This window comes from Brassica oleracea, chromosome C2, assembly GCF_000695525.1.
Source record: "Brassica oleracea var. oleracea cultivar TO1000 chromosome C2, BOL, whole genome shotgun sequence".
Classification (NCBI taxonomy): Eukaryota; Viridiplantae; Streptophyta; class Magnoliopsida; order Brassicales; family Brassicaceae; genus Brassica; species Brassica oleracea.
In genome coordinates, this window is record NC_027749.1 from 20,614,618 (window position 1) to 20,626,046 (window position 11,429).

Sequence of the window (11,429 nt, forward strand, 5' to 3'; positions counted from 1 at the left end):
TTCCACATATCTGACATGTAGGACGAGATGAACTCTGATGTTGTCCACGACCACTAGTCTGACCAAACTGCTGATAGAAGCCTCTGCCTTCTGTTGAGTAACCTCGTCCTCTGTAGCCTCCACGGTATTGACCACGACCACGTCCAGAGTAGCCACCTCTATTTGTATAGAACGCTTGATGAGGAGTGATATCGGAGGACACTGTGTATGACTGAAGCTTGTCTTCAAAGGAGATCAGCTTAGACATGACATCGTCAAGAGTAGGTGCTGGAATAGCATCCATAGTGTTCTCAATCACAGTGCAGATAGACTCGTACTCTTTCCCTAAGCCATTTAGAACCCCAAAAATCTTCTCACTTTCAGGAATTGCAGATCCAATAGAATCAAGTTGATCACAAAGAGATTTGATTTCAGACAAGTACACCGCCATAGTCTTACTACCCTTAGCCATAGTCTGAATCTTTCTTTGTAAAGCAAGCTTTCTAGTGGCTGAAATCCTATTAAACTTTTGTCCTAGAGTAGACCATACCTCTTGAGATGAATGAAGACCATACACAGAACGAAGGGCGTTTTCAGTGAGAGTACCATAGATCCATGCCATGATGAGTTGATCTTTCTGTACCCACTTGAGAAACTCTGGATTAGCAGCTTCTGTGACTTGATCTCCTTCTCTGACGGTAATGGTTTCTGCAGGACGAGGGTGACCACCATTGACGTAGCCAAGAAGCATCTGAGAAGAGAGGAACTGCTCAAACTGTAGTTTCCACAAGAGATAATTGTCATCCTTCAGCTTGAGAGTAACACACTGATTTATTGTGAGATTTGAAGCGGAATGAGGGTCAGGATTGCCTTCCATGGCTCTGATACCATGAAGACAGAGCAAGAACAGAGGAATAAACAGAGCAAAATTATATCTGAATAATACTTTCTTGCTTAACCCCTTAAAGATTACAAACGTTTTACATATATAGCATAAGACGAAGGATCTAGAGATGATACAGTTGTGATCTCAGCAGCTAGCCATGTGATCTCAGCAGCTAGCCATTGACAAAGGAGAGTATCTATTGGCTAGCTGTATTGACTTCTTTTCCCGTACGTTGAGCACAACTTCTTTGTCTTGTAGCTGAGACTTCACAATGGGCTTGTTATGTTGATGAACTTGAGGCTTCTTCTGTTGCTGGACTTGAGGCTTCTTCTGTTGCTGGACTTGGGCTACATTAATATATATGATATAAAAATGTTCATCAAAAATGTTCCAAAACATAAGTAACTTACCTAATACTCACTTATCACCCATGAGGCACATAGTTTTAAAGGCAGAAATGTTCATCATTCTTGAACAGCCCTAGACTCTACGGTATTAAAAATATGTGGAGTAAGTCATGACTCATGTCCCGAATCCTAAATCACAACAACTTATTAAAAAAAGAAAAAACATCACAACAACCCGAGGAATTGTCCGAGGCAGATAAAACAAATGTCAACTAGATAGCAGCTGAAATAGCCTATGAACTTGATGTGTTACGAAGATTTTTGATCGAACATATCTTTGCTTCGAACAATCAAGACTAGTTCGCTATAATTAAAGTTTGGCCAAAGAAAACTCAGAGTCGCTCCAAGTGCTCGTTTAGCCTATCTCTTGCAATCTCTCTAATAAGCATTCTAAGGCATATATATTTTGTCCAATGTCTTCTTCGTTTTTGTACTGGATTTCTCAGATTTGCCCATAATTGTATTTTTAACACTGATTTATGATGATATTAAAAATTACATAGATGATTCTACAACTGACAATTCTACATGGTTTATGAAAATTTACATGTAGCCGTCTTATAAAAATCGATGCCTAATCGATTTTACTTATACCATGATAAAGACTCTTTTAATTGTTTCATTTGTTAATATACATAACTGTTTGATAATATTTTTTTTTTATATTCGAAACTTGGACTTTCTTACGTAGAATCATTAATGAACCTTAGTCAAATTACTGCACTAAGGAGCCTTCACGTTTGTAATTTTCTATTTAATGTTTTTTTTGTAGTAAACCTGTTTGATGTCTCTTAGCTTGAAATGCAATACGGAACTTTTTCCCTCATATCTTGAACTCGCGGTTGCCTTATGAAAGTCTTCCATATCTTATATACATAACTTACTAGTTGTTTTTCACTTGTACTACAACATGTTTCCTCTTCTAACACTCTTGCTTCTCCCACGTCAATCATACTATCCCTGCCCGTAACATGCACGATGTTGAAATAGTGCGGCCGTGTGGGGCTTATCATTTGCAATCAGTGTGATATAAAAATATATGTCCTCTGATTCTTGGAAGAGGTTCTAAACTACTATAAATTTGAGAATCTGTTCGTTGTCCACTATAAATATATTATTATCTAGTTCTATCATTTGTATTGATTTTCCAATTACACTAGTTATACCAATTTTACAAACTAATCTACTAATATTCATAACATTTTAACTTTTACGATTCAGTATGATTTCAACCTTTGGGAATTCGATTAATAGATTATCACTATAAATTTTATTATACTAAGAAAATAGGTCTAAATGTACTTTTATTATTGGTTCATTGTCACAATTTAGTGAAAATAAGGAAACCTCCAAATTGAAATATCTTAAACTGAATTATAAACTATCTAAAGCTTAAATATAACATAAGAAACCCGTAGAATCTGAAGTATAAATTAGACGGTAGAGTAGAAATGATTCACAAAGTAGATTAAAGAAATGAGAGAATTAGGAAGAAGATAAAGGGAAAAGAGAGAGAAATCAAAGCAAATTTTGGTTGTATTTACTCTATTTTGTAATTATATTATAATCAGAAATTTTATTATGTTATTACTTTATGTTGTAATGATATAGTGTTTTTTTTTTTGGAACATCTAAATTTTGATTTATGAGCTAAAAAGACTTTAATTCGATTGAAAAAGAAGTTCACCAATCATCATCAAACTTATGTCTCTTTATAATCAATTTATTATTAGGGAAAAATTAACTAACATCTAACATTCAATAGATTTCGTATATCACAAGGCCATTATTAAGAGTTGAGTTTGATTTTGAAAGTTATTTTCGCAAATATATCACTAATAAGAAATCTAAACTTTCACTTCAGAATTTTATGAATGTATAGTTTCTATTAATAAATAAAAGACCCCCTAACGCAGCCATGTGGTGAGCACGGAGAGCACCTCCAACGAGGATTCTACCCATTGAAATTCTTAAAATGCATATGTGTCTATGTATATGTTATATATGTGTATGTAGTTATGGGGTCTACTATTTTTTATATTCAAAACTTGAACTTTCTTACGTAGAATCATTAATGAATCTTTACCCATAAGGATGCTACCTAGAGCGGCCGAAACTTCACCCGAAACAGTATATTCTTATTCCACTATGCTGAAGATTTCCTTTAGATTTTCTTTCCATAACTCAGACATAAATTAGTGATCAATCATATTTTTCAAGTGTAAAATCATTAATGAACTCGTAATCAAACTATTGGATTAGAAGGACTTCCATGTTTCTGTAAAACTTCTTTAAAATAAAATTTCAGTGATATCTTATTACATGTTCGTTAATATTAGGTCTTAGCCCATTAAGAGTTTTACATTTGAATTATTTATTCCGTTATAGATAGTCAAGTTCGGTTTAAGCCAACAGCTGTAAGTAACCATTTTGTAACGACCCGGTTACGCTAACCGGATTTGGTTTGTTTAAATAGATTTATAATTAAACCAAAACCTACATTCATTATTGGACATTGCGAAACGGGATCGTTTGTATATGCATATTTATCTCCTTTCTTCACGAAGAAAAGAAAACCTAAAGCTCTACTATTATCTCAGCCGCCTTCTCTCTCTCTTTGCCATCCACGACCACAATAATCACCACCTCCGCTTCATCATCTCAGTGATACACTCTGCGCTTTATTCTCCACGCTAACGCCTCATCTCATCATAAGCCACCGGTAGTCAGGTTTTGTGCATCACCCTAATCACATCATCACTCATTGGATCCGAGAAAGAGTAAGGGAAACGATCTGGAATTGTTGTGTTCCATCTCCACCTCGAGCAGTCTGACCGCATGTTACCAAAGTCGCCATGCTTACCGGAGGAGGGTTAAGAGATCCTTGCCGCGCCGGAGCTTTTATCAACTCTCGTCATTGCCGTTATCATATCCAAGAGATGTGGAGGATACACTATCTAAATTGGAGCTGCGGCGTTTAACACCAACCACCACCATCGTTAACGGTGAGCCATATATAGGAGGAGCAAGCCATATCACGGAAGAGTCTTTTCGTGATCACCGGAGTTCAAGCCAGCCACCATCATTAACTGTAGTCCAAGCCGTGTAGCAGCTAAGTGTTTTCTTCTTGGTAACATCTCAAGAAATTCATTTATATAATTTAACCTTAATTGGTTCATGCGTAGGGAAACCATTGTGGACTTAAGGTGTGAATTATTTGAGAATTAATTCTTGTTAAATCCTGACCGAAGAAGTTTGTTGGACAAATCCCGAGTGTTTTCTCAACATGGCTAAGGTGAGGGTCTATTCCGTAAATCCCGTACCAGTGTAGAATTCTTTCTATCGTAGTTTAGATTTCGAATCATGATCCGTCTGTTTGAATTGAGTCTTGATTGTTAGTTAGTTCATTCACTGTAAACTGGAAATAGGGGTTTAGAGGATTCAACCGTTGATTGATTGCGTGATGTTAAGAGATGCGATATATATATGTATGTACACATAGCTATGAGTAGGGACTATGTGCGCGGGCGGGGGCTCAGAGATGTCTGGGCTAGCGATGCTACTTTGATTGTGCGGGAAGGGGTTCAGAGACGTCTGGACTTGCGATGCTACTTGTGCGGGCGTGTGGTGCAGAGACGTTTGTACCATGGACGCTACTTGAGAGGGCGGGGGTACAGAGACAGACTGTACTAGCGACGCTACGTATTATATATCCATATGAGGAGATGCGGGGTGTATGGACTAGCTATATGCTATCATCGCATTGTTTGTGTTGTGTTTGTGTGATGCTTTAGGCGTCTTGTTTGTTCATGTTAGAGCTAAACTTCCATAGTGGGAGTTCTATTTACTCAAGTCAGTGGTTTGCGTGTTTAGCATCCCATACCTCACGGAGTAACTCCCCTATTTCTCACCCCTCCTATTCCTTCCCCTTTCAGATGAGACTGACGAGCAGGAGTGATTGCTATCGGGTTGGTGCTTTGGGAGTCCTATTTCATTTATTTTTCAGACTTGCGGTTTTATGCTTTTATCGATATTTTTGGGATTTATTACGTTATTTGGATTTATGGCTATTTATTTGATTTATGGTGTTTGGAGACGATTCATGAAGATTAATAAATGAGAATTTCACGATTATTATTTTTATTATTTATTTCGGAAAATACGGGTGTTACACATTTTCGCAACTCAAAAGCAACTTTCACGTAGGGCAAAAGTGGTGGTGGATTCCATTTCAAGCAGATCCACGGGAGGCGAAGTACGCCAAAGGTCCAACGAAGGGGGCGTTGATGTAAGTAGCCAGTTCCGAGTGTATGTAATCGTCTCTCTTATCTGAATACTCATCGTTCTTATCTGGACCCCCTACGATTGCTCCCGTGACAATGTTAGGGTTTGGGTTTTGCGTGTGGTAAAATTGGAATCCCTCGGTGCAATTGAAAGGTTTGAAAGAAGTACTTGTGAAGGAAGCGACGATGCTCTGTGGTGGATTCTCATGGGGAAACTGGATCCGAATCCAACCATGTACGACATCTTTATCGGGTTCTCGCCGAGTATGTAATCCACTTGTTGCTTCGATAAGCTTATCAAGGTGTCGGGGTTGACAATGACGGAGTTTCCGCAGTAGAATATGTGTTTTGTGGCTTTCATGTACTTGGCGTAGGTTGTGAGCAAGAATGTTATGGCCGTTACGTGTTGTAGGTTGCTCTGAGGTAACTTGTACATCAAGCCTCCTGTTGTAATGTTAATAAACTTGTTAGAAAGTTAGAACGACTTGCATCTTGACTTAAGCTCTGCTCACCTTGAGTGTAATGGGTAGATGAAGAGGGAGAGTTTGGGAGGATCTTGCAGACGAAGCTCTCAGCTTCTTTCTTGTATTGTTCAAAGTTGCTGTCATTGTTAACTAATGCTCGCTGCCACAAAGTGAAATATTTTTGTTGTGACTTGGTGAGTCAAATAGGGAGATAGATACTATGTTTTAAGAACTTATTTTAGCAACCGCCTCTGGTACGAAATGTTATTAGGAATTTTAAAAGGCTGACTATGTCCGGTCCTTTGGGTCCTAAACATTTAGATTTAACTAGGTTTTTGAAAACTTTTGGTTTGGGTTCGGGTCGGCTTTTTCAGGTTTAGGTCGGTTTCGGTCCATATTTAAAATACCTCGAAAATATTTGTTATTTTAAGGTACGTAGCGGGTTAAAGTATTTAGGATTTGAGAAGTACCTGAAATAGACCAAAAACTACCTGAAAACCTGAAAAATTCAATTATCCAAAAATACCTGAAATTTTACTCGAAACCCGAACAAAAATCTGAAATATCCGAAATTTTACCCAAATACCCGATCATTATTTCTAAAATTTGGAAAATATACTTGAAACCGTATGCAAAAACCTGAACCCGAAACTTAACAAAATATGTGATACTGAAAATATACCCGAAATATTCAAGTATACCTAATATATACTCTCTCTATTTCATTTTAACTGTTGTTTTAATTAGATTTGTGCACATAGATTAAGAAAATAATTAATTTTATATATTTTTAAAATCAAAACATCATTTCCTATACAACTAACCACATTTGAACCAATATAAAAATAGACCGGAGAATATATAGAATCATATAACATATAAATTAATAAATTTTGAATTGAAATTCTAAAATGAAACTTATTTTAAAACAGATGTTTTACTCTACAACGACAACTAAAATGAAACAGAAGGAGACATATAAAATATTTTGAGTACTTTGGGTACCCGATCAGGTCTTGGATAGGACCCAGACCCGAACACAAACCCACATGTCCAAAATAAAAAGACCCAATCTCTATAATATTATTTGAGAAGCCAATTTCCTACGTGTCGCACTCACGTTAATTCTTACGACGGTTATTTACAGGGCCACCGTTAATGAATTAAAAATATTAAATTTAAATACTATTTTTTTTTAGTTTCCATTTTACTTTTTCCAAATAACATATATCATAAAAAGGAAACATTCATAAAGTTTAAAAAAAAATCTAAAAACGAAAAATATATGTATATATAATATGATTTCATTAAAAAGGAAAGTTCACAAAATAGTAATATTCCGTTTAAAACATATTTTTACAAACAAAAAAATATACTTTCAAAGTAATAAAAATATTTTCTTTATATCTATATTTTTCTTATATGAAAACAAAAATATATTTTTATATACTGTGATTTCATAAAAAAAAAGTATACAAAGATAATCTTGATATTAAAAATAGATATTATTCCTTTAAAAACATACTTTTACAATATAAAATAAATATATTTTCAAAGTAATAGAAATATTTTCTTTATATCTAGATATTTTCTTAGATGACTACATAAAATAATTGATAACATAAACCGATTTATGTTTAATTGACTAAAAATATTTTATAATTATTATTATTGAAATGTTTTTTTTCATAATCTTTAGCTGAGTATAATATATTACAATTACTGCAAACAAAATACCCATAAATTGTATTTTAGTTATATAATATGATTTCATAAAAACAATCACAATTTTAGTGCTGATTTTAAGAGATATTAGAAATGGAACTTAAAAATAATTTTTTTATGATATGCATATTTTGATCAAATAATTACAAAAATCTTTTTAAATAGCATATACTTTTAATGAGGTAGGTATATTATACTTTATCATTATTAAAAAAATATTTTTTCTTAATATTTTGTTTCTTTTTAATTTTATGTTTTCTTTATGTTTGTGGAACTTAATACACCCATAATCAAAATATCCATGCAAATCTGAATTCTCATTTTAAGATTATTCAAAACAATTTCAGTTTACCTTTCAATAAATCTAAGACATACACTTATTTAGAAGTTATATAATATTTTAATTATTGAACTTACAAAAAGTTATAGCTATACTTACTTATGTAATTTTCTATTGATTATCTCTTTATTTTCTAATATATTTTAAAAATCAACATATAATTTTGATAAATATTATGAAAATACATGCACATTTATGCAAAAAATAAAACTAATTTGATTTGACTTAATTATTTTGATTTTGAATTTGAAATAATATATATGCATGTTTTATATATGCATGAGACTTAAAAATATTATCGTTATTTTTATTTATGTAATTTTGAATCAAACACTTTAGTTTATTTTATATTTAATTCCAAACAAAATATATATTACGTTATACATAATCTTATAGTAGTATATTTATATATCTAAGAAAATAACTAATCTAAATGCAAATAATTTAATCAAAATTAACTATATTAGAATAAAATATTATAGTTGAATTTGGAGAAATAAATGCAATCCAATATACCGTAGTGATAAACAAGTCGATTGTTGACCCAAAAACCAACCAAACACACTAAATATAACTTATCCAGAATCTTATGTATAATTAAAATAATATAATATTATTAATATAAATTATACATATAAATTAAAAATTGATGTAAAACCAAAAATAAATATCAATTAGTTATAATATGTTAACTTTATAAAGATTTATACTCGTGCATGAGCACGGAGATAAGTACTTAAACATAGATCCGGATCCATACCGAACCTATATTTTCGGGTTGTTCCAATTAAGATTTTTGAGTCCGAGTAAAATGTCCAGGCCTACGGCTGACTGCTGGCTTGCGAGAGATCGAAACTTCCACGGTTAATAAAAGAAAAAAAAAACGTGTCTTCTTTTAGCAGAGAGACACACCTGTGAAAGAAGAACATAAGCGCCAGCATATTTATTGTCCCAATTGAAGATGTCAGTCCGATCTCCACCTCCTAGAGGTTTTATGAAGTTTTCGTAACTCAATTCATCGGTTGCTTTCAGCAGCCAGGCCGCACCCCACATTAGCTCGTCCTGTGTCATCATAATTTTTACATTTTGATATATAGATGTAGCAGTATAAGTATTTTTAGTTGAAATCATAAAGAGATGGGACATATGAAAAGCCGACCTTGTAACCAGACTAGGAGCAGTAGAAAGGACAGACAGATGAAGAAAGGGAATCACTGTAATTTCCTCTGTACTTAATGGCAAACTCCATCACATTCTTAGCTGTTGCCAGCAGAAAAAGCGAGTACTCAGAATCAACTTCCCTGAAAACCATAGAAGCTGCAGCCAGAGCTGCTGCGGTTTCAACTGCTACATCAGAACCGGGGTTAGAAGAGGAAACAGAGTAAACTGTACGAGGTGTGTCCATATCTTCAGGCCGTTCCCAGCATTTGTGATCAGCATTAGGATCTCCTACCCCGACGTAAAGCTTCCCGGGAGTGGCTGTAGCACATTTCAGCAGATAATCCGTGGCCCAACGGATGTTAACACGTGAGACGTTTTGGAAGTGAGGACCCATCTGCGCACCGTACTCAAGTGTGCTCCACGAAAGCATTGTGGTGGTAAAAGCCATTGGGAAATTAAACTTGACGTTGTCTCCTGCGTCGTAGTATCCACCAGTTAAGTCCACCTGAAAATCATATAAAATATTTATGAAATGTTACTGATAAAGTTAAATAGGTTTAGTGGTTTTAGGGTGTACATTGGCTAGGGAGCCATCGGAAAGGCCGGAGCTATCCCTCCAGGAGAGTTGTTGGTCTGTTGGTAGGTAACCGGACCGCTGACCTTGGAAGAAGAGCAATGACTTGAAGAGAGCTTCTATGTAATTTGGATTAGCATCAACATTTTGCGTGAGAAGACACGAGAAAAGGAAAACTAAGAAGAATGGAGAAGTCATTTTCCAAAGGCAGAGAAGTTGATTACTTTTGAGTTTTGAAGTATGAATCTATGATATATATAGATAGGATAGGAGAGAGGGAATTGATGCGACGCTGACGGAAGTGATAGATACGTCATTTTGGAAAGAAAAAAATAGCTTACATTAACCTTGATTTCTCCATTCTAAATCTTGTTATTTAATTCTATTTTCTGGTTACTATTTACCTTAACATATTTTCATTTAATTTAAATTCAGGAGAAATACTTCATTTATGAAATAGAGGTATTTTAAAAAACATTTTTTTGAATTATACAGGGGTATCTTGCCTCCACCGAAGTAGATCCAGACTAGCCACATGTTAGCAGCCTACGTTATCGGCCTACGTGTCGGTCTCAAACTCAAACTTTAATTCCGAAATTTTAATTCCCCAGTGGCCGGGACTCGAACTCAGGTGGCTTCACCGCATTTTAAAAACATTACTTCGCGAGAAATTGTATCATCACATGTTTAGTTTAATATCTATTTTGATGTTTAATTGCCGGTTAATAAATTTTATATGTTTAATTTGAGTTTCCATTTAAGATGGCATGACCGGTTCTGATTTTATAGGGTTTGGAGCAATAGCAGTTTTAAAAGTATAATAGATTATGACCCGCCCTTAAAAGAGTGGATATATTTTTTGTTTTATATTTTTTAGTAATTTAATTTTTATATTTGTGTTTTTAGTCATATTTGTGTTTTTTGTATAATCTTTCTATTAAATGATTAACAAAAAGTTTTAATAATTATATTAAAATAGTTGGACCACATCTATATCAATAGGTCTTGTTCCTGTTTTAATAGCATAGATTTCAATACATATATTTTCAATTAAGTTGTGATCTAAATAATTAATCTACATATATTAACTGCTGAAATTTTTGGGATTGAGACTAATGTTGTGTCTTGCTATTCCCAAGACTAGCCTTCAGGATGAGGCTAGTTGGATATAGTGAGATACTATGTTCATATGCTGTTTTAGGGTATAGTTTGGTAGACTGTAGTTAAACTAGGTTAAAGTTTAGGGGATTTTAAATTTAAAAAGAGGAGAGAACAAAAGAAGGAAGCGTGAGTGCCAAGATAACAGCGGCGAGTCTTGGGTCTTAATCAAAACTATACCCTGAACCCGCGCGCTGGCGCGCGGATATAAATTTTCAGTTTTTAATTATTTATTTTATTAAATGATTTATTTGTAATATTCGTTCATATTATATTCATTAAGTAAATATTTTTTTTTGCATCTTAAACTATCTATTTTTTTACGAATGTGTGATATCATATAAAAAATAATAAAAAAATGAGTATAGAGTTAATTAGATAATTTTTAAAACATAAATTTTTTTTTTTCGTGTGCGATATCATATAAATAATGATCCGCCCAATTAACAAAA

At 33.9% G+C, this 11,429-nt stretch overlaps 1 long non-coding RNA gene and 1 pseudogene across 1 annotated transcript; one reads left to right on the forward strand and one right to left on the reverse strand.

Annotated features, from left to right (window-relative positions):
• The first annotated feature begins 4,411 nt into the window (after nt 1–4,411).
• LOC106325478 lies at nt 4,412–5,738 on the forward strand. The gene is made up of 3 exons (XR_001266914.1): nt 4,412–4,567; nt 5,208–5,560; nt 5,659–5,738. It is a non-coding gene; the product is annotated as an uncharacterized LOC106325478 (long non-coding RNA).
• On the reverse strand, nt 5,488–10,017 carry LOC106325477 (annotated as a pseudogene).
• Between the last annotated feature and the right edge of the window lie 1,412 nt (nt 10,018–11,429).